The sequence below is a fragment of the Salvelinus fontinalis genome, chromosome 12, assembly GCF_029448725.1.
Source record: "Salvelinus fontinalis isolate EN_2023a chromosome 12, ASM2944872v1, whole genome shotgun sequence".
Lineage (NCBI taxonomy): Eukaryota > Metazoa > Chordata > Actinopteri > Salmoniformes > Salmonidae > Salvelinus > Salvelinus fontinalis.
In genome coordinates this window covers 50,276,170-50,297,032 of record NC_074676.1, presented here as the reverse complement: position 1 = coordinate 50,297,032, position 20,863 = coordinate 50,276,170, and the positions used below count along the sequence as shown (strand labels likewise).

Here is a 20,863-nt window from a genome sequence, read left to right as displayed (position 1 = left end):
GATGCACAATCGAGAGCATCCTGTCGGGCTGTATCACCGCCTGGTATGGCAACTGCTCCGCCCATAACCGTAAGGCTCTCCAGAGGGTAGTAAGGTCTGCACAACGCATCACCGGGGGCAAACTACCTGCCCTCCAGGACACCTACACCACCCGATGTCACAGGAAGGCCATAAAGATCATCAAGGACAACAACCACCCGAGCCACTGCCTGTTCACCCCGCTATCATCCAGAAGGCGAGGTCAGTACAGGTGCACCAAATCAGGGACCGAGAGACTGAAAAACAGCTTTTATCTCAAGGCCATCAGACTGTTAAACAGCCATCACTAACATTGAGTGGCTGCTGCCAACATACTGACTCAACTCTAGCCACTTTAATAATGGAAAAATGTATGTAATCAATTTATCACTAGCCACTTTATATAATGCTTACATACCCTACATTACTCATCTCATATGTATATACTGTAAGCTATACCATCTACTGCATCTTGCCATCTTAGTGTAATTAAATGTAGCACTAGCCACTTTAAACAGTGCCACTTTATATAATGTTTTCATACCCTACATTACTCATCTCATATGTATATACTGTACTCTTTACCATCTACTGAATCTTGCCTATGCCGTTCGGGCATCACTCATTCATATATTTGTATGTACATATTCGTATTCATTCCTTTACACTTGTGTGTATAAGGTAGTTGTTGTGAAATTGTTAGGTTATATTACTTATTACTGCATGATTGGAACTAGAAGTGTAGTAGAGTTAAAATGGTTATTCCATCAAACTTCAAATTATTGGAATAGCACACAACGCAGAACAGAACAACCAGGTTGAGGGTCAGTGGCCAAAGCCCGCGAACAGGGATATTCCAAGTTCAGACAGAAGGGGGGAGTCAGATCGCAATGATCGGCAGGAACTTTACTTTTGGTGTCTATTTTTAATTGTTGCGCTACTGGTGCTGCCTGTTGGTGTTAGGTAGGCAGTTACAGTAGCTGAATGATGTTAACATCTTCGGGTTTTGTTTCATTAAATGTATTTTATTTCATCTGGGTGCTTGTGTCACCTACTAACACCCTGGTACTTCCGTAGCTCCCGATCTCCTCAGTCCGAGAAAACACCGAGAGAGAAAGGTATGTGTTGCAGATTACTCCTTTGTAGATGTCCATAACGTGAAATAAATAAAACATCCCAAGGTTAAGGCTGTAGTTATTGTTATAAGGGAGTGTGAGACTATTGAAACATGTAACTTTCAGAGTTATATTGTTATTAATATAGTTTACAGAGTGCTAAAAGTGCTGCTGTTGCTAGCTAGCATGCCTTTCTGTGATGCAGACGGTTAGCTGAGCTGCCGACTGGTTGTGGCGTTGCATTATGGGAGATGTAGTTTGGTCCTCTACGGTCCGAATGGAATAGAGGCGATTTCACGTTGTAACTTGTTTATGTTGCAGTGTTTTTGTACATGAGTTGATGTATTTTGGTACTGTCAACACTGAAAGCACCTAGCAATGTATTGGGGATGTGAGACAGGATATGTGTTTTACCTTTCTTCATGCTCCTGTGTAGAACAACTTGTCAGATGGTGCATTGGAGACTGATGTGTTCCTGTCCTGTCTTTTCACAATACTATTGCAGATCAACATAAAAGCCTAAAAGACAGCCGTGGTGTCGCTCTTCATTTCTTGGTTCTCCTGTGGTACATAAGAAACCCGCTACAGAAGCACAAGCATTTCGCTACACTCGCATTAACATCTGCTAACCATGTTATGAACAGAGAGGACAAAGTTTTGTAGACTTTACCCGTTGTCAATTAAAAAAATAAGTTCTTTAGAAGGAGTGCAAGGGCAAATTGAGTTACTGCACACACGCACTTCACAGAGTAGGCGTTCTCTAACGAAAATATGCAAATACATGCCTTGAACGCGCCAATAGGATCCCGCTAGCTTGTTCTTGGCTCTGCCCACCACCTTTCTTGTTCTGCCCACTATGATTCTGCACCCATTGGAAACGACAGGCTATGGTCTATCTAGGGTTAGTTATAAAAAGCTTTGGCGTTAATCTATTTCGTGAAAAAAAAATCTGTTTGAGGCAATCTGATTCTCCGTTGTTGCTATGTCCATTGCTCCCAGCGAATTATATCGCGGCTTCCACAAAATTGTGTAGTGTGATAGCTAGGTTGTCGAGACTACAGCTTTCATCATTTAGAAATAAGTTGAGTAGCTAGCAAAATGTACAAATTCTGTACAATAATAGCCAATATTTGATTTGTTTATGGTATTGTTTTACATGTTCGTCACTGAGCAGTTTTGTATTCTGAAAGCGACAATTGAATGGCAGGTTGGGATTACTAAACCGTAAATGCTGGCGCCCGCTGCATGCAACTTTGTTCTCTCTACTGTCACAGTTCCCTTCTGATTCTCTAATCAAATGGACCCACCTGCCCCTACCTGTAGATCTGAAAAGATTGGATAGGTGTAGGCAATGTTGCGGAACTTCAATCCAGCCTCTCATAAGGCAAGGTGATGTAATTACCATATCAGTTAAATCTATCAGATCCTTTCAGATTTACATGAGTGGGTGTGGTGCAGGAGCTAAGGGTTGATTTGGAATGCTTGCTCAATTTCACACATTCTTGACTCTGTATGCTGTGCTCTCTGGGGGTTTGCTGTGCGAAACCTGTAACCCCCCCTGAGAGAATGCCTCAGACGAATAAAGCGAATAGTACTGCAGCAGGCGGCCCTTGGCGGGTGCCTGCACCGGACCATGGTGAACCACCTCAAGCCGAGCCCACGGACCTGGCCGCTGGGACGGAGGAGAGGAAGTCCAGGGAGACCTCCAGACAAGTCACCCAGCGATCCCAAGAAGTACAGGTACGGTGTAAGTTCAACTTAAAATGAAAATTTTATACATTTGAATATATAGCTGCATAAGTCTCACCGAGTACATTACATTTACATTTAAGTCATTTAGCAGACTCTCTTATCCAGAGCGACTTACAAGTACATACATTCATACTTTTTTTGTACTGGCCCCCCGTGGGAAATGAACCCACAACCCTGGCGTTGCAAGCGCCATGCGTGTAGCTCAGTAGCTCAGTAGAGATGGGATCATTCCTAATTCATCTGGAATGGCTAATTTCCTGACACTATTTGTACAGTTGGTTGGCCCTAAAATGTTAGGTTGCGCCACAGTAACATATTGGCAGAACAATAGCCAATACTAAAGCCTGTACTGCAGCCGTAATGCACCAACGCAACTGTATACTTTGTGTGTGTCCTCTACAGGTGATCTCCTCAGCCCTGGCCCTGCTCACCCCACAGAGGGCCAGACTGCTTCTGCTGTCTCCAGAGCACGAAGGCCACTGTTCCCTGGAGGAGAAGTGGTTCAGCACCAACTACAGCTAAGAGCAGGGTTGTGTTGGACATTATATTCAGCCACCTTCAGAAGGATGTTGGATCATTTTTTTTAATAGTATCTCATTCTGTAATGACCATTTACCATGTCATTTTCATGGAAATACATGGTAATGTATATACTTTAAAAGAAAGTGCTGCCCTATTTTTTTGTAAACTTATCCTTGAAGCCCAGTTACAGGGATTGACTGAAATTAGGCCCACAGTCATTGTTATCAATATCTCGTTCCAGACAATGTTCATTCCATAGATCACTCCACATACTCAGTGACATGATCGTGTGTGTGATGTTAATATGGTGTGTTTGGCCTGGACTGTGTCTGTGACTGAGCCCTATCGGCCCTGATCAGAAGCTGTGCACTGGATAGGAAATGGGGTGCTTTGGGATGTAACCCGAGTGTCCTGTTCCTCTGTCCTGGCAGACCTCAATGAGGAGTGCAAAAAAAGTATGAATGTATGTACTTGTAAGTCGCTCTGGATAAGAGCGTCTGCTAAATGACTTAAATGCAAATGTAAATGAGTGGCCACAGCGCTGGGCCAGAGACTTTGACCTCAACCCTGACCCCCACCTGCCCGCTGAAAACAAGTTCATTGGTCAGTACAGATGATGTACATTGTTGTGTACCAATCACATCCACTCTACAACATTCACTTTTTGGTCTATTGATATTGTTATACATGCTTTGCCATATTCATATTGCTATCCCGGTTTTTGTTTCCATAACAATGGATTTCACCCCGAAACCGTCGGACTGTCCAGACACAGATGTCCCGGTGCGGATAGTGAACAACGAGAGAGGCTGTCTCTGGTTCAAGAAGGTGTCGTGGTATGTGTTTTTGTTAACTGGTAATGACTCTTGTTAGCTTGGGCTACTTAGGTAGTGTTTATAATGCCTACTTAGGTAGTGTGTCTATAACGCCTACTTAGGTAGTGTGTATATAACGCCTACGTATATAACGCCTAGGTAGTGTGTACATAACCTAAGGGAATAGCAGTGACACCTGGGATTTACTATTTTTCAATATGTTTAAGACAGAAATGTTAGTAGGCTGACACATTTCAAATGATATCCTGTTTAAGTTTATTTAATACTGTCCCTAATTTTCAGAAATCTCCAGAGAAGTTAGTATTTTATCTGAATACAAACCCCTTACTTAGTGGTTGTGGATGTTGACATTTCTTCTTTCAAAGTCACTCTAAATGTGTATGTCTTGGGGCCCTGTAGCCTGGTGCTGTTTGACATCTTTGTAAACATCTTGGCCCACAACCTGGCAGAGCTGGCCTACAAGGCTGACATGGCCCAGCTGGAGTACAAACTGATTGCCAGGGATCATGGCATGGTCATCACTGTCAAGGGCTTCAACTACAAGCCACCTGTGAGTCTCACACATGCACAATACGTACAGAGCCACGCAGTATGAACCCACATAATGTTAGTGATGGCGGGGGAATTGATAAAGTTACATATTGCAATTATTTTGGATGATATTATATTGATACTTTTAGACTAACCTGTACCCCCGCACATTGACTCAGTACAGGTACCGCCAGTATACAGCCTCTGTATTGTTATTTTGTGTTACTTAAAAAATAACTTACGTTTTTCATTTTTTTTAATGCATTGTTGGTTAAGGGCTTGTCAATAAGCATTTCACTGTAAGATACAGACTTCAACTGTAGGTGTCGATACGATACAACATCAGTCATGGAGATAAAAATTCTCGAAACATGTTGGCTCACTATTTAAAAAGATGGAGAACAAGCTATAGGATCAATAATACCAGCGTTTTGGTGGAGGTACAGCCGACTAGCGCTAACTTATGCTTCCTAGCAATATTTTTAACAGATCGATAAATGTTATTTGTCACATGCGCCAAATACAACAGGTATAAAACAGCCACATGTAGTCTCTCAATACACAGACACCCACACTCTCTAGAGAAAGCGATTAATGATTCATTATAGGCAATTAATCAATCAATCGCTCTAGAGAGAGGGCTACTACACTTTTCCCAAATACCTGTTGTATTTGGCGCATGTGACAAATAACATTTATCGATCTGTTAAAAATATTGCTAGGAAGCATAAGTTAGCGCTAGTCGGCTCTATGTCCTAACCGACTTGCCAAAACTATAGCTTGTTAACAAGAAATTTGTGGAGTAGTTGAAAAACTAGTTTTAATGACACACTACATAAGTGTATGTAAACTTCCGACTTCAACTGTAAGTATCATGATAATATTGTATCGTGACGTCCCTGGCAATTCCCAGCCCTAGTAGACGCTCATTCTGCCCATTCATGCAACCCAATGGAGGCTACTGAGGGGAGGGCGGAATGGAGTGAATGGAATGGAATGGTGTCAAGCATGTTTTTTCCCCTCATGTGTTTGATATCATTCTTTTCACTCCATTCCAGTCATTATTATGAGCCATCCTCCCCTCAGCAGCCTCCACTGATACAACCCCAATCTATAACCCATTCTATACTCAACAAATGTGCCCTAACTTCAGCCAACCCTAAAGCTGACCTGCCAACTCAACCTCCCTGCCTCTGTCCCTGTTGAACCTGATGGTGAATTACCTGGCAGACTTCACCATCCTCATCAAGCCAGAGAGGCTGGGAAAGTGAGTTGCCGCCCTATGGGACTCCCAATCACGGCCGGATGTGATTCAGCCTGGATTCGAACCAGGGACTGTGGTGTCGCCTCTTGCACTGAGATGCAGTGCCTTAAACCGCTGCACCACTCGAAAGCCCTCATGATAAGGTAGAACAGAAAACCAGCATGCTCCGGACCTCGTAGAGTAAGAGTTGAATACCCCTGCTCTAGTCTACAGTATGTGACTGCTCAACTGGCTGTCTCTTTCTCTCGCTATCTTTCTCGCTCTGAAATTCTAATTCTGTATGCTTTAATGGCATGAATGACAAAGTCGGTGATGTTGCCAAAGCGAAGTGATACACGTAAAAATAATGAAAACAACAATAAGAATAGTAGCTATAACACTAAAGATACAGGTAACCGCCCCCAAAAAGTTGCCGCCAACGTAAAGTGTCTTGATGGCGTTGAGCCGCCATAAACAGCTTCAATGCGCCTTGGCAGAGATTCTACAAGTGTAGGAGGTGGAGAGGAGCAAAACGGCCAGGCAGGTCAGATCAGCTGCAGCCCCAACCCTTTAGAGGAGGAAGAGAACCAAAGCCAGGCCCCTAAGACCTCCACTTTCTACGGAAAAGTGTCCAAGCTAGCCACAACGCAGTGCAGTGGTGTCTTCAGAAGAGAAACTCATCTCTCTCTGTGTCTCTCTGTGTCTCTCTGTGTCTCTCTGTGTCTGTCTGTGTCTGTCTCTGTCTGTCTGTCTCTGGCTGTCTCTCGCTGTCTCTCTCTGTCAATTAAATTTGCTTTATTGGCATGACGTAACAATGTACATATTGCCAAAGCTTACTTTGGACATTTACAATATGAAAATAATAAGAATCAAAATGATCAACAGGACAACAATAACCAAGGGTCAAAATAATCAAAATAACCATACATTGAAGAATAACAATAAGCATACAGTAGAGGACATGTGCAGGTTGATTGGTCTGTCAGACACTGTTCCTCATCTTATGGCAGGCAGCAATCTAGTGCGCTGCCAGCCCACAGCTCTCTGCGTCCTCCCCCAACAGAACGGGTAGCCTACTCTCATCATAGAGGTCTTTGAAACCTTGAATACGGGTTTCAAATTTGGGGAAATGACACTCTAATTGTTTTATATTTTTGACATTTTGTCAGGAAATGCAGCTCTGTCTCAGGTTCTGCTGTTGTGCAGTGGTTGCACAGCCTTTCCTCTACAGGAAGCCAGGTTTTCCTGTGTCTACCCTTCTCAATGGCAAGGCTGTGCTCACTGAGCCTGTACTTTGTCAAGGTTTTTCTAAGGTTTTGATCAGGAACCATGGTCAAATAGTTAGCCACGGGGTACTGTCGATTTATGGCCAGATAGCACTACATTTTGCTTTGTGCTTGTGTTTCCCAATAATCAATGCAGTTTTGTTTTGACAGTGTTGTAATTTGGTTTATACTGATTGATTGGATGTTCTGGTCCTGAAGCTTCAGTGTGTTAGTAGAACAAGTTTGTGAACTCAGCCCCAGGACCAGCTGGATAAGGGGACTATTTTCTTTGCTCAGCTCTTGGCATTGCAGGGCTTGGTAGTGATATGAGAGAGGGTCACTGTATTTTAGATGTTTCCAAAACTTAATTGCTCTTTTTTGTTTTTATTATTAGTGGATATTGGCCTAATTCTGCCCTGCATGCATTGTTTGTAGTTTTCCTCTGGACATGTAGGATAATCTTACAGAACTCTGCATGCAGGGTTTCAATGGGGTGTTTGTTCCATTTGATGAAATCTTGTTTTGCAAGTGGACTCCACACCTCGCTGCCATAAAGTGCAATTGGTTCAATGATGCATTCAATTAGTTTTAGCCAAAATTTAATAGGTATTTCAATTTGAATTTGTTTTTTAATGGCGTAGAATGCCCTGCGTGCTTTTTCTCTCAGTTCATTCAGTTCTCAATTTGTACCAATTGAGAACTTTGGTCTAATTCCCTGAGATCTGGATCTTCTCTGGAAAATCATTATTTTAGTATTTTTGGGGTTTGCTGCCAGGGCCCATGTCTGGCAGTACTGCTCTAGCAGGTCCGGGCTCTGCTCTAGGACATGTGCTGTGGGTGACAGCAGGCATAGGTAATCTGCGAAGAGTAGGCATTTCACCTCTGAATTGTGGAGACTAACACCAGAGGCTGAGGATTTTTCTAGAACAGTGGTCAATTCGAATTCGTTTATGTAAATATTGAAGGGTGCAGGGCTCAGATTGCAACCCTGGCGAAGGCCTCGCCCCTGGTTAAAGAATTCTGTGTTTGCCAATTTTAATGTTGCACGTATTGCCAGTATACATTGATGTAATTATGTCATATGTTTTACCCCCTATACCACTTTCAATAACTTTGTAGAACAGTCCTCTATGCCAAATAGAATCAAATGCTTTTTGGAAGTCGATAAAGCAAGCGTATATTATGGTATTATTTTGGTGGACATGTTTATCTATCAGGGTGTGTAGGGTATAAATATGATCGGTCGTGCAATGTTTTGGTATAAATCCATTTTGGCTTTTACTCAAAACATTTTGCTTATTAAGGAAGTTTAGAACTCTTACATTTATAATACTACAGAAAACCTTACCCAGGTAATTGTTCACACAATTGCTTCTGTAATTGTTAGAGTCAAATTTGTCTCCGTTCTTAAAGATTGGGGTTATGAGTCTTTGATTCCAGATGTCAGGGAAATAACCTACACTCAGGATCAAATTAAACAGTTTTAATATAGCCAATTTGACATTTTGCACTAGTGAGTTTGAGCATCTCATTTAGGATGCCATCAGGTCTGCATGCTTTTTTAAACATTTGAGGGCCTGAAATGTCTTATAGAGCTCCTGGTCAATAATTGAAGAGTCCAATGGATTTTGATTGTCCTTTATAGCTTTTTCTAATCCTTTCAACTTCTCATGAATTTGGCTTTGTTCTGCGTTTGTGTCAATTTGAACGGTGTTATACATTTACAGTTATAGAGTGTTTTAAAATGGGTTGTCCATATGTCACCATATGTCACCATTTTGTATCGCTAATTCCTCTTGTTTAGATTTTTGTAGTTTTTTCCAATTTTGCCAGAAGTTGTTTGTTTATGGACTCCTCAATTAGTGTCAGCTGCTTGCTGTTGTACTGTGCTTTTTTAGTTCTGAATGTACGTTTATAGTTTTAGTCTCACACTAATGAAGGCGTAATTCACCATTATTTGGGTCTCTGTGCTTTTGGTTGGATAGTGTTCTAAATTTTTACAATCTGCCTCAAACCAGTTGTCATCTGATCTTTTTTGGTTTGTTTTTTATCAATTTCAATTGTGCTTCTTATGCCATTTGCCTGAATATATAGTTGATGTTTTGTACTGCTAGATTGATGCCTTCTTTACTGTGAATGAATGTGGTATCCAGAAAGTTATCTAAGAGTGTTAGGATATTTTGGTTGCTTTCTGGTATTCTTCTGTGCTGTTTTGGGCCCATCTGTATGAATTTCTGATGTTGTACAGCTTACTGGGCTGTGAATGTGTGGTTGTTTCCATGTCTGTTCTTTTGAGGAACAACATAATTTGGCTGTGATCAGACAAGAGGTGTTAGTGGCTTGACAGTGAATGAGCTGAGAGAGAAGGGGTCAATGTCTGTGCTGTGGCCAAGAGGTGAGCAGTAGGTGAATCTCCCCAAAGAGTCCCCCGTAACCTACCATTGACAAAGTACAGAGCCAGGCTTCTACAGAGCTGCAACAGATCCCTTCCGTTTTTGTTGACGGTGCTGTCACTTGTTTCTATGGGGGAGATGAAGACAGTTAGAAATAGTATGGCCTGTAATAAAGCTGTCCCCTCATGTGGTTGTTAGATCAGGTAGTGTTCCTGTGCGCATTTGTGTCCCCACAGATGAGCACATTTCCCTGGGCCACACTTCTGAAGAACCTCACCTGCGGTCTGCTACTTGTCTGTCTGGTCTATTAACTGAGTTTGAGCTTTCTGATGTGGGGAGAGTAAGGAATGCAAAAGTTAGGCAGTACACATGGTTAAAAGTTAATGAAGGTGGTGTCAGTACAGCAAGTTTAGACAGGTTGTATGTATCTGAGCAATACTGTAGAAGGGTTGGAAGGTGTGACATTACTCCTGTGGGTTTCTCTGATCATCATATTGTTACTGTTGATATTCACTTGTCCTGTCCACGAAGGTCATCACCTTATTGGTACTTTAATGTTACATGATGTCATGTTTTGTGAAAAGGTTTTGTTGTTTTGGGGAAAATTGAGGGTCACAAAAGGGAATTTTGAGTCCTTGAGACAATGGTGGGAGGTTGGGAAGGCCCAAATACGAGTATTTTGTCAACAGTGTACTGCTCTGTCTCATATTGAAGTTAAAGAGACTATCTGGGCCCTTGAACAGGACATAAAATCTATTGAATTGAAGTTGCACACTCAGAAGGACCCCAGACTAGTCATGAACTTACAGAACAAGAGACATGAACTGAAGTCGTTTCTACATGAGAGTGAAGGGTGCCATGATTAGGTCTCGCTTTGCTACCCTCAAGGATATTGATGCTCCTGGTGATTTAAAAAAAAAAACTAGGGCAGTCTACATTGCAACACAAACAGATGGTCTGCCTTCGTCTCCCTGATGGGAATGTGACCACGGATGACAGTGAAATGCGCCAACATGCCGTGGATTTCTACTCTGCCCTCTACAAGGAGGAGTATTGTGATTCTCTGTACTGAACAGTTGTTACCTGGACTTCCTCAATTGGGCCCTGAGCAGAGAGTTGCTTTGTACTCTGCATGAGCTGTCCACAGCAGTTATGCAGCTCTCATCAGGCCGAGCCCCTGGCATCGATGGTTTACCATCTGAGTTCTATAAGCAGTTTTGGGGGGATTTTTATGAAGTGTTGTATGAATCTTTTGATGAGGGTTCTCTTCCTGTATCCTGTCATTTTTGCCAAAAAAGGGGAATTTGTCTCTTCTAAAAAAAAATGCTGACCTGTTGCATTGCTGTGTGCAGAATATAAACTTGCATCTGAATGTCTTTTAAACAGGTTGAAAGAGTATCTGGGGCTGTTGGTCTACAAGGACCAGTCTTACTGTGTACCTGACCACTCTATTGTTGATGACTTGTTTCTAATAAGAGATGTTTTAGACATTTGTAAACTGTCTGATGTGAATGTGGGTTTACTTTCTTTGGATCAGGAGAAGCCTTTGACCGTGTGGACCACCAGTACTTGTTCAAAACAATGAAAGTCTTTGGGTTTGGGGGTGTTTTTTGTCTTGGATGAGTTCACCATACATGAGGCCCCAGCATAAGGTAAAGGTGGGGGGTGGTTTGAGCTTCCCAATCCCCGTCAAAAGGGTTATCAGGCAGGGACGCCCAATTTCAGGACCGTTATATTGTCTGCCAATTGAACCAATGCTTTGTTTTTTAAGAGCGAGGCTTACTGGTTTCTCTGTGCCAGGGGTATTGAAGGGTTCCACGATAGCACTGTCTGCGTATGCAGATGATGTGACAGTTTTTATTACAGGGGGTGAGGATGTTAAGGTTCTCTCAAACGCTCTGAAGGTGTATGAGGGGGCCTCCTCAGCTAGAGTCAATTGGGAAAAGAGTGAATCGCTGTAGGCAGGTCAGCTTCAGAAGGGGTCCGCGCCACGGTTACCAGGGGGTCTTCAGTGGCGGCTCCGATGTCTTTCAGAAAAAGAACTGGAAGAGTGCAGTGGAGAACGTGTGTGCCAGATTGTCAAGGTGGAAATATGTGCTACCCAGCTGTCTTATAGAGGAAGGGTGCTGGTAGTCAATAGTCTACAGTAGCTGCCTCTACCCTGTGGCACAGATTTTATAGCCACCGGGGGTCTGATACAAGAGCTTTAGAGGACCCGTGTCAATGTATTCTGGTCTGGACAACATTGGATTAAAGCTGCAGCCCTGTACCTGCCACTGCCACTACATGAGGGTGGGCAAGGTCTGGTGGACATTTCTTCCAGGATCATGGCTTTCTGGCTTCAAGCAGCCCAGAGACTGTTGTACAGTGATGGTTCTAGCTGGGTTGACACAGCCTACACATTGATGAGGAGAGCGGGCTGTTTGGGCTTAGACAAGCATCTTTTCCTCTTAAAGCTAGAGGGGGGTGATTTTGTCTGGCTTGACTCCATTTTATGAGAATTATGTAGGCTTGGACAGTTTTTGTCAAGTCCCGTAAGGCCGGCACACCACCAAGGATGTGGCTTTTTGAAGAGCCTCTTTTTTACAACACTGCCATCCAGTCCCGTGCTCTGGGTTCAGCTAGCCTACGTTCATGCCTGTTAGGCGTGGGGTGTACCGAGCTGGGTCATCTGATGTGGAGCAGGAGCAGATCGTTGGAGGAGCTGGGAGAAAGAGCAGGGATCCGATCATCTCGCCTACTGAGGAAGGTCGTAGCTGAGGACTGTAATTCCTTGCCTGTACTTCATCGGCAGTATGTGACTGACACTTCCAATTCTGATCGGTGGTCGGAGGGTCTGGATTATGTGTTCCCTGCGCTGAATGTTAGTGCTGCGGCCGGGGCATTTGAGGAGGACGTGGGGATGCTGCTTTCCTTGGATACCCCGGAGCTGAGGGAGTTCAAGGCGGTGGAAAAGAAGGCCATGTACAAAATCTGTGGAAAAGTGTCCCGTGCTTCTTCCCTGGAAGGGGTCAAATCGACGAGGTGGGGGGGGGGTGTTTGTTCCAGGTGCATCCTCAAAAGGCTGTTGGCGGTCTTTATACAAACTGCCTATTGAAAAGAGGACAGCTGACCTCCAACGGAGGATAATACATGGAGCCATAGACACCAATATGCATCTGGTACACCTGGATCCTACTGTTGGGGAAGGGTGTCCATTCTGTGCTGAGTCTGAGACTCTGGCACATCTGTTTTTACAGTGTCCCAGGTTGGTCGGGATGATTGACCTGATCACTAGCTGGTTCACAGCTCTGGGAGAGGTTTTCTCTTCCCAACAGTTTATATTTGGGCCAAAGTACAGGTTTAGTCGAAGGGGTGTAGTTATCTTGCTTAACTTTGTGTCAGGGGGCAGCTACATTAGCAATATGGAAGACACAAAAGAACAGTATTGGGGGACAGGGGTCTGTGGATGTGGTGGGAATGCTGGAGGGATGTTGGCAGCGAGACTGAGGGTTGAGTTTGCCTATTACAAAATGGTTAACAATATTGATCTGTTTGAGTATTTGGGGTATTCAGAGGCTGTTGTGTTTAGTTACTGTGGAGGTAGATTTGATGTTGTTTTTTTAATTGATGTGTAACCATGGTTTTGTATGAGTGTTTATCGTGTTGTGGGTTCCCAGACCCAGTAAAGGTTATTTAAAACTCAAACTCTCTCTCTTTCTGTCTCTCTCTCTCTTTCTGTCTCTCTTTCTCTGTCTGGCTGTCTCTCTCTCTCTGGCTGTCTCTCTCTATCTCAATTCAAGGGGCTTTATTGACATGGGAAACATGTTAACATTGCCAAAGCAAGTGAGGTAGATAATATACAAAAGTGAAATAAACAATAAAAATTAACAGTAAACATTTCAAAACAATAAAGACATTACAAATGTAAAATAAAGCATAAATATGGGTTGTATTTACAATGGTGTTTGTTCTTCACTGGTTGCCCTTTTCTTGTGGCAGGTCACACATCTTGCTGCTGTGATGGCACACTGTGGAATGTCACCCAGTAGATATGGGAGTTTATCAAAATTGGGTTTGTTTTCAAATTCTTTGTGGATCTGTGTAATCTGAGGGAAATATGTGTCTCTAATATGGTCATACATTGGGCAGGAGGTTAGAAAGTGCAGCTCAGTTTCCACCTCATTTTGTGGGCAGTGTGCACATAGCCTGTCTTCTTTTGAGAGCCTTGTCTGCCTACGGCGGCCTTTCTCAATAGCAAGGCTATGCTCACTGAGTGTACATAGTCAAAGCTTTCCTTAAGTTTGGGTCAGTCACAGTGGTCAGGTATTCTGCCACTGTGTACTCTCTATTTAGGGGCAAATAGCATTCTAGCTTGCTCAGTTTTTTTGTTAATTCTTTCCAATGTGTCAAGTAATTATCTTTTTGTTTTCTCATGATTTGCTTGGGTCTAATTGTGCTGCTGTCCTGGGGCTTTGTGGGGTGTGTTTGTGAACAGAGCCCCAGGACCAGCTTGTTTAGGGGACTCGTCTCCAGGTTCATCTCTCTGTAGGTGATGGCTTTGTTATGGAAGGTTTGGGAATCGCTTCCTTTTAGGTGGTTGTAGAATTTTAACGGCTCTTTTCTGGATTTTGATAATTAGTGGGTATCGGCCTAATTCTGCTCTGCATGCATTATTCGGTGTTCTACGTTGTACACAGAGGATATTTTTTCAGAATTCTGCATGCAGTCTCAATTTGGTGTTTGTCCCATTTTGTGAAATCTTGGTTGGTGAGCGGACCCCAGACCTCACAACCATAAAGGGCAATGGGTTCGATGACTGATTCAAGTATTTTTAGCCAGATCTTTATTGGTATGTTGAATTTTATGTTCCTTTTGATGGCATAGAATGCCCTTCTTGACTTGTCTCTCAGATCGTTCACAGCTTTGTGGAAGTTACCTGTGGCGCTGATGTTTAGGCCAAGGTATGTATAGTTTCTTGTGTGCTCTAGGGCAATGGTGTCTAGATGGAATTTGTATTTGTGGTCCTGGCGACTGGACTTTTTTTGGAACACTATTATTTTGGTCTTACTGAGATTTACTGTCAGGGCCCAGGTCTGGCAGAATCTGTGCAGAATAGTTGCTGCTGTAGGTCCTCCATGGTTGGTGACAGAAGCACCAGATCATCAGCAAACAGAAGACATTTGACTTCAGATTCTAGTAGGGTGAGGCCGGGTGCTGCAGATTTCTCTAGTGCCCGCGCCAATTCATTGATATATATGTTGAAGAGAGTGGGGCTTAAGCTGCATCCCTGTCTCACCCCAATGCCCTGTGGGAAGAAATTTGTTTTTTTGCCTATTTTAACCTTACACTTGTTGTTTGTGTACATGGATTTTATAATGTTGTATGTTTTACCCCCAACACCACTTTCCATCAATTTGTATAGCAGACCCTCATGCCAAATTGAGTCGAAGGCTTTTTTGAAATCAACAAAGCATGAGAAGACTTTGCCTTTGTTTTGGTTTGTTTGGTTGTCAATTAGGGTGTGCAGGGTGAATACATGGTCTGTTGTACGGTAATTTGGTAAAAAGCCAATTTGACATTTGCTCAGTACATTGTTTTCATTGAGGAAATGTACGAGTCTGCTGTTAATGATAATGCAGAGGATTTTCCCAAGGTTGCTGTTGAAGCATATCCCACGGTAGTTATTGGGGTCAAATTTGTCTCCACTTTTGTGGATTAGGGGGATCAGTCCTTGGTTCCAAATATTGGGAAGATGCCAGAGCTAAGGATGATGTTAAAGAGTTTTAGTATAGCCAATTGGAATTTGTTGTCTGTATATTTGATAATTTCATTAACCTTTTATGGTTGCCATCCCACTACCGGGATGATATGACTACAGCGATTGAAAGTGCAGGGCGCCAAATTCAAAAAGAAAAAAACTCATAATTAAAATTCCTCAAACATAGATTTGTTTTATATCATTTTAAGGTAATCTTGTTGTTAATCCCACCAAAGTGTCCAATTTCAAATATGTTTTTCAGCGAAAGCACTACAAACGATTATGTTAGGTCACCACAAGACCACAATAAGCACAGCCATTTTCCCAGCGAAATATAGCTTTCACAAAAACCAGAAATAGAGAAAATTAATCACTAACCTTTGATTATTTTCATCAGATGACACTCATAGGACTTCATGTTACACAATACATGCATGTTTTGTTTGATTAAGTTCATATTTATATTTAAAAATCTGAGTTTACATTGACACGTTAGATTCACTAGTTGCAAAAACATCAAGTGACTTTGCATGGCCACATCGTTTCAACAGAAATACTCATCATAAATATAGATGATAATACAAGTTATACACATGAAATTATAGATATACCTCTCCTTAATGCAACCGCTGTGTCAGATTATTTTTTTTTAAATAAAAAAAAAACTTTACGGAAAAATAAACCATGCAATAATCTGAGACGGAGCTCAGAACAATAGCCAAATTAGCCGCCATTTTGGACTCAACAGAAATCAGAAAATACATGATAATGTTTCCTTTGATGAATTCATCAGAATGCAGTCCTAGGAATCCCAGGTCCACAATAAATGCTTGATTTGTTCGTTAATGTCTGTTATTTATGTCAAATTAGCTACTTTGGACATGTTTACCAAACGCCAAACCCAAAGCGCGTCCACTACCGTCCACTATAACATGACGAAATGTCCAAAAGTTCCGTTACAGTCAGTAGAAACATGTCAAACGATGTACTGAATCAATCTTTAGAATGTTGTTAACATACATCTTGAATAACGTTCCAACCGGAGAATTTCATCGACTTCAGTTGACCGATGGAACGGAGCTGACTCTCACGTGAACGCGCGTGTTCAATGCGTGATTACCTCCTGGCAGTGGTCACTAATTCCTGTCTCCTTTGGCCCCCCTTCACATTAGATTCATCAGACAAAGTTCTATTGACTGTTGACATCTAGTGTAAGCCGTAGGAAGTGAAAACTCATATCTCTCTGTGATTTCAATGAGAGCTTGGTTGAAAATTGGCACCCCCAGAAAAAATACAAACAGGAAGTGGAACTTCTCAGGTTTTTGCCTACCATGTGAGTTCTGTTATACTCACATACATAATTCAAACAGTTTTAGAAACTTCAGAGTGTTTTCTATCCAATATGAATAATAATATGCATATATTAGCAACTGGGAATGAGGAGCAGGCCATTTAATATGGGCACCTCTGTGCACCTTTCATCCAAGCTACTCAATACTGCCCCTTCAGCCATAAGAAATTAAGGATACTATCAACACCAAAGGCCTTTTTGGGTTGAAGGGTTTTATTTTTTCCTGTAGTTCATTCAAGGTAATTGGAGAATCCAGTGGGTTCTGGTAGTCTTTAACCTCTCTGGGATATGTGGGACGCTAGCGTGGCCAACATCCTGTGAAAATGCAGAGCGCCAAATTCAAATAAATTACTATAAAAATTAAACTTTCATGAAATCACACATGCAAATTAAAGCTACACTTGTTGTGAATCCAGCCAACGTGTCAGATTTCAAAAAGGCTTTATGACGAAAGCACACCAAACGATTATGTTAGGTCGGTACATAGCCACAGAAAAACAGGGCCATTTTTCCAGAGGAGTCACAAAAAGCATAAATAGACATAAAATGAATCACTAACCTTTGATGATCTTCATCAGATGACACTCATAGGACTTCATGTTACACAATACATGTATGTTTTGTTCGATAAAGTTCATATTTATATCCAAAAATCTCAGTTTACATTGGCGCGTTACGTTCAGTAATGTTTTGCTTCCAAAACATCCAGTGATTTTGCAGAGAGCCACATCAATTTACAGATATACTCATTATAAATGTTGATGAAAATATGTGTTATGCAAGGAACTTTAGATAAACTTCTCCTTAATTTAATGCAACCGCTGTGTCAGATTTAAAAAAAGCTTTACCGAAAAAGCACACCATGCAATAATCGTAGTACAGCGCTCAGAGCCCAGCAAGCCAAAGAGATATCCGCCATGTTGTGGAGTCAACAAAGTCAGGAATAGCATTATAAATATTCACTTACCTTTGATGATCTTCATCAGAATGCACTCCAGGAATCCCAGTTCCACAATAAATGTTTGATTTGTTCGATAAAGTTAATCATTTATGTCCAAACACCTCCTTTTGTTTGCGTGTTTAGTACACAATCCAAACTGACGACGCGCTGGCAGGTCCAGGTGAAAGTTCAAACGAAAAGTCATATTACAGTCCGTAGAAACATATCAAACTAAGTATAGAATCAATCTTTAGGATGTTTTTATCATAAATCTTCAATAATGTTCCAACCGGAGAATTCCTTTGTCTTCAGAAATGCGATGGAACGCAAGCTACCTCTCATGTGAATGCGCATGACCAGGTCGTGGCACTCTGCCAGACCTCTGACTCAACCCCCTCTCATTCCCCCCTCCTTTATAGTAGAAGCATCAAACGAGGTTATGTTGACATCTAGTGGAAGCCTTAGGAAGTGCAACATGACCCCATGTCTACTGTATCTTGGATAGGCAAAGAGTTGAAACACTACAAACCTCAGATTTCCCACTTCCTGGTTGGATTTTTTTCTCAGGTTTTTGCCTGCCATATGAGTTCTGTTATACTCACAGACATCATTCAAACAGTTTTAGAAACGTCAGTGTTTTCTATTCAAATCTACTACTTATATGCATATTCTAGCTTTTAGGACAGAGTAGCAGGCAGTTTACTCTGGGCACCTTTTTATCCAAGCTACTCAATACTGCCCCCCTGTCCCAAAGAAGTTAATACTTTATTCTAAGATTTGTATTTGGTCCTGTATAAAATTCCCTCTCTCTGTGCCTGTGTCTCTCTGCCTGCTCTGCCTCTCTGGGTGTGTGTGTGTGTGTGTGTGTCAAATATCAATGGCAGTAGCAGGCACTAGTACTAATAATTGCATTCACCCCTAGTCAGCTACACCAAAGCACTGTTAAAGAAACGAAATTGGTCGAGAGCTCATCAATTTGTCCTTTTGTTCTCCCCAATCCCTAATTGATTTAATATTAGGAACCATCTTTGCTGTGAATGGTAGTATTAAAGACTCAGGGTTTGGCTGGCAGGAGGTCGGACAGAGAGGGTGGAAAAGAGGACAGAGATTCAATCATGTCATATCTTCATTATTTTTATTTTGAGTTTTTCATATCACAGACACACCTGATCGCTAACATGGAAAAAGGATTGTGTGTATTTTAACAATGGACATCAGGGTTAACATTTCACATGTTCATACTGTCAGATTTGGTTGATTATAAAAATGAAGTGTTTGTCATAATGGTAAGATGAGGAGCCTGATACATGGTCAGTGTCACGTCCTGACCATAGTTCTTATGTGTGTTGCTTGTTTTAGTGTTGGTCAGGACGCGAGCTGGGTGGGCATCCTATGTTGTGTGTCTAGTTTGTCTGTTTCCTGTGTCAGTGTTTGTGCCACACGGGACTGTGACGGTTAGTTCGTTTTGTTATTTTGTATAGTGTCTTCTGTCTTTGTGTTCTGCACCAGATAGGACTGTTTTCGGGTTTTCACATTTATTGTTTGTAGTGTTCACATATTCTTTATTAAATTATGTTGAACACTAGCCGCGCTGCGTTTTGGTCCTCTCCTTCATCCCAGGAAGAAAACCGTTACAGTCAGTATGTTATCATTGTAAGATGAGGAGCCTGATACATGGTCAGTATGTTATTATAATGGTAAGATGAGGAGCCTGATACATGGTCAGTATGTTATTATAATGGTAAGATGAGGAGCCTGATACATGGTCAGTTTGTTGTCATAATGGTTAGATGAGGAGCCTGATACATGATCAGTATGTTATTATAATGGTAAGATGAGGAGCCTGATACATGATCAGTATGTTATTATAATGGTAAGATGAGGAGCCTGATACATGGTCAGTTTGTTGTGATAATGGTAAGATGAGGAGCCTGATACATGGTCAGTATGTTATTATAATGGTAAGATGAGGAGCCTGATACATGGTCAGTATGTTATTATAATGGTAAGATGAGGAGCCTGATAGATGGTCAGTATGTTATTATAATGGTAAGATGAGGAGCCTGATACATGGTCAGTATGTTATTATAATGGTAAGATGAGGAGCCTGATACATGGTCAGTATGTTGTCATAATGGTTAGATGAGGAGCCTGATACATGATCAGTATGTTATTATAATGGTAAGATGAGGAGCCTGATACATGATCAGTATGTTATTATAATGGTAAGATGAGGAGCCTGATACATGATCAGTATGTTATTATAATGGTAAGATGAGGAGCCTGATACATGGTCAGTATGTTATTATAATGGTAAGATGAGGAGCCTGATACATGGTCAGTTTGTTGTGATAATGGTAAGATGAGGAGCCTGATACATGGTCAGTTTGTTATCATAATGGTAAGATGAGGAGCCTGATAGATGGTCAGTATGTTATTATAATGGTAAGATGAGGAGCCTGATACATGGTCAGTATGTTATTATAATGGTAAGATGAGGAGCCTGATACATGGTCAGTATGTTATTATAATGGTAAGATTTTTATTTTATTTATTTTACCGTTATTTTACCAGGTAAGTTGATAATCATAAAACACGGGACGAGATGTTGAAACTGTCCATTGTGCCAATAGATGGTATGCACTCACATGAGATTTGCCGTGATGTTGACAGAGTGGCATGGGAGGTTTATTTCTTAGACTGGGTTAAGATGTCAATTTTTGGGACACATCCTCAGTAGTGTGCCTTCGAATCAGTGGGTGTTTCGGCCTTTAATCACTAAACACCCTCATCAAAGGTGGCCAGCTAAAGGGTGATCAAGCCTTAGCTTGTGTCCCATGCCCAATTAAGATTTCCCACGGGACTATGCAAGGCAGGGGCGTCCTCTTCCCTGAGCCAGCCCTACAGCTGACCGCATACCTCATATGCCCTCCTCAAGTTGGATGGATCTGAATTGGGTTCTCAGGTGGGGGTGGGGGGTCATGAAATTATAGCCCAGCAAGGGTCCTTCCATTTGATCCAGATCCACTGGCTGCCTCTTTCAGCTGCTTGAGAAACTGCTCTGACGGTCTGCCGCAGAGCCTGTCCATGGATTCCAAGTTCTTTCAGCAACCTGATGGTGGAAGAAGCCACGAATCCTCTGCATCCCACTTCAACT

The 20,863-nt window shown here is 42.0% G+C and overlaps 1 protein-coding gene across 2 annotated transcripts in view; it reads left to right on the top strand.

The window, feature by feature from the left end:
• Positions 1-333: 333 nt before the first annotated feature.
• Positions 334-20,863, top strand: part of LOC129867582 (sterile alpha motif domain-containing protein 9-like) — a 40,980-nt gene continuing 20,450 nt past the window's right edge. The window contains exons 1-4 of one of the 2 annotated variants that reach the window (XM_055941077.1): positions 334-2,873; positions 3,288-4,243; positions 4,643-4,793; positions 5,928-6,181. The gene's annotated coding sequence lies outside the window, so the exon portion shown is untranslated. The remainder of the gene's footprint in view (positions 2,874-3,287; positions 4,244-4,642; positions 4,794-5,927; positions 6,182-20,863) is intronic. The other variant, XM_055941079.1, reaches the window with a different exon arrangement.